The following is a 3,841-nucleotide window of genomic DNA, read 5'->3' on the forward strand; positions in this document are numbered from 1 at the left end:
GTGCTCCTTTACACCAATCAACCACCCTTTAGTGAAATTTGGCAGCGCACCTAGACCTCACACTCCCTTGGGGAGAGCGATTTTGGGGGAGCATTAGTCTAGTGTTCCCTTGGGGAGCACCGATCTAGCTGGATTTGAAACTCCTTGGCCAGATTCAACCACGGGGTGGTCGATTGGGAGAGAATTTATTTTGAATAAGAGAGAACAAATTTAAAAATGAAAAATTATAATTTATATAGTGATAATTTTTAAAATTAAAGAAAGATAAAAAATTGTCTTAAAAATATTATCATGATATCAAACTAACAAAAATATTAACGTTTGACTAACAGTAGGACTTATGTGTCTAGCGCGAACTGTTCATTTTGAATACTAATGAACTCGCTTGTAATTATGGTAAAAAATTAAGAGATTAGTGTATTTTTACCCTATATATTAATTAAATATAATTAAAAAATTAATAAATTAAAGCTTCTTTGGTTCCATGAAAACGGTGCCATGAGCTCAGTGTGTTGGGTGATATAAGGAAAATAAGTGCTTGTTTGGTTTGATTTATTTTTAGCTTATCTACTTATTAAAAGCAGAAATTGAGCCAAATATTATTTAGTGAGAAATTCTTGAAAAAAAGTAACTTTTTTAAAAAAATAAAATTTTTTAAAAAAAGCTTAAAAAAAACTCCTAATAAGATCTTTCTTTTCTCTTTTTTTTTTTTTTCAAAAAAAGGCCAATTTTTTAGGAGTGTTATTTTTTTCCAAAACGATCCTCTTTCAAAAAATTCCCCCTTCCTCTCTCCTTATCGATTTTCTTCTCCTCTTCCCCTTACTACAAATCATCCTTCTAGGGTTTTTTTTTATTCCTAAAAAGATTAAGAGAACAAAAGATCTAAAATTCAAAATTACATTCAGATATTATTTCTTCTTTTTCTTTTTGTTTTGAAAACTCTCTTTATTATTTGATATGACAATTATGTGATGTTTATTTATTTTTAACTTCTTTCTAGTGTATATAATATTTGTTGATTATGATTGAAATAATTAGTTAAATAGGTCAATGGCTGTTGAGATACATGAGATAAAAATTGAGAAGTTAATATTTGTACTTATTTGTGTTAACTCAGTTTTGATTTATTGGGAAAATATAATTTTCCCTATGCTTGTTTGGTTTGATTTATTTTTAGCTTATCTACTTATTAAAAGCAGAAATTGAGCCAAATATTATTTAGTGAGAAATTCTTGAAAAAAAGTAACTTTTTTAAAAAAATAAAATTTTTTAAAAAAAGCTTAAAAAAAACTCCTAATAAGATCTTTCTTTTCTCTTTTTTTTTTTTTTCAAAAAAAGGCCAATTTTTTAGGAGTGTTATTTTTTTCCAAAACGATCCTCTTTCAAAAAATTCCCCCTTCCTCTCTCCTTATCGATTTTCTTCTCCTCTTCCCCTTACTACAAATCATCCTTCTAGGGTTTTTTTTTATTCCTAAAAAGATTAAGAGAACAAAAGATCTAAAATTCAAAATTACATTCAGATATTATTTCTTCTTTTTCTTTTTGTTTTGAAAACTCTCTTTATTATTTGATATGACAATTATGTGATGTTTATTTATTTTTAACTTCTTTCTAGTGTATATAATATTTGTTGATTATGATTGAAATAATTAGTTAAATAGGTCAATGGCTGTTGAGATACATGAGATAAAAATTGAGAAGTTAATATTTGTACTTATTTGTGTTAACTCAGTTTTGATTTATTGGGAAAATATAATTTTCCCTATGCTTGTTTGGTTTGATTTATTTTTAGCTTATCTACTTATTAAAAGCAGAAATTGAGCCAAATATTATTTAGTGAGAAATTCTTGAAAAAAAGTAACTTTTTTAAAAAAATAAAATTTTTTAAAAAAAGCTTAAAAAAAACTCCTAATAAGATCTTTCTTTTCTCTTTTTTTTTTTCAAAAAAAGGCCAATTTTTTAGGAGTGTTATTTTTTTCCAAAACGATCCTCTTTCAAAAAATTCCCCCTTCCTCTCTCCTTATCGATTTTCTTCTCCTCTTCCCCTTTCTACAAATCATCCTTCTAGGGGTTTTTTTTTTATTCCTAAAAAGATTAAGAGAACAAAAGATCTAAAATTCAAAATTGCATTCAGATATTATTTCTTCTTTTTCTTTTTGTTTTGAAAACTCTCTTTATTATTTGATATGACAATTATGTGATGTTTATTTATTTTTAACTTCTTTCTAGTGTATATAATATTTGTTGATTATGATTGAAATAATTAGTCAAATAGGTCAATGGCTGTTGAGATACATGAGATAAAAATTGAGAAGTTAATATTTATACTTATTTGTGTTAACTCAGTTTTGAAGAATTTTTTCTTTTAGGTATAACAATAGACGGCACTACAAAAAAATTGAAATAAACTTTAATTCCTTTAGCAACAGGAATTGCAAAATTCCTAAATTTCTTAATAATGAATATCACATTTGAGCTAACAATACCTAATAGATGATGTGGCACTTCTTGACAAAATAAATAACCCATTAAGAAAATCAACAAAATTTGTCTAAAATAATGGGAAAAAAAATAAAAGCCAAAACCTTTTTGTTCATGGAGGCGAACTTTGTTGACAAGGACATCAAAACCTTGATAGACTTGCATGGAATCAGCATTGATGATTTCAATAAGAAAATAAGTTACTCAATCAATAGCTAAAGTGATTTTCTTGACCTAGTTGGACCAATTATTAATACCACCTTAGGCTTCCCTTCTTTTTTTTTGGGTTCTGCTCCTTGTAGGTAACATTAGTTTGGTTCAGCTCTAAAAGTCATAAATTCCAAGCCAATTTTTAAAAAATAATAACAAATTTTTTTATATTCTTCCTTTATCCTTCAGCAATTCATAATATCATAGGGAAAATTATATTTTTTTCATACTCATCTTTTTTTATTTGATTCAATTTTTTCTCCTGATTTATTAAATACTTTTTATAGTAATTTTAATCAAAATTAGAGTTATATAAGTTGTTTTACCAAACAACTTGTTTATAAAAAAAAAAAGTTTATAAAGTAAATTTATCAAACAATTTTAGTTTAATTTTAAAAGCTATTATTTTTCATAAAGGTTTTATAATAGCTTTTAAAGTAAAAAAAAAAAAGCTAGGCCAAACATGCTCTAAAAAGAAAGATTACATTATCTAATAAGCTTTTAAATTAAGTTGCTACTATTTAAAAATAAAATTGTCACAGCCCAATTTTCGAACCATGACTGGCATATGGGCCAAATGGGCATAGCCCACTATGCCCAAGCAAGCCTTTTTAGGTAATCCCGATCATCATTCCCAGCCATCATTTCTAAAACCACATATTGTAATTCTCAACTATAAATATTTTAGTAACATTTTATAGCAACCCAATATTCACATTTATATTATGTTAAACTAATGTCACCCCGTTTGCCAACCTATAATGGCATCAGTGATCAAATATACATATTTGATTTTTAACATGAATCTTAGTGCTCTACATTACTTATACATATACACAAGCATAAGACTCTTAACCGTAAGCGGAGTGACCTTGGGAGAAGGTACAGCTACTGAAATGCCATAGTACTTACCAAGAAGACGAGCATACGTGGACAACTCAATCTAGGTCCCAACTGCCTCTAAATCTAAAAACATGAAGTTTAAAAGAGTGAGTATGAAACTTAGTGAGTGAACATAAGAAGGGAACAAGCAACCGATACGGAAAGATTTCGAAAACATGATGCACTTTTGTTAAAAACAATGCAATTTAGTTTAATTTCTTGTAAAACCCCATAATTCAACCTTTGATTATTAAATCCCTTAGTGTTG

Source organism: Theobroma cacao, chromosome 2 (assembly GCF_053813885.1).
Source record: "Theobroma cacao isolate CCN51 chromosome 2, ASM5381388v1, whole genome shotgun sequence".
Taxonomy (NCBI): domain Eukaryota; kingdom Viridiplantae; phylum Streptophyta; class Magnoliopsida; order Malvales; family Malvaceae; genus Theobroma; species Theobroma cacao.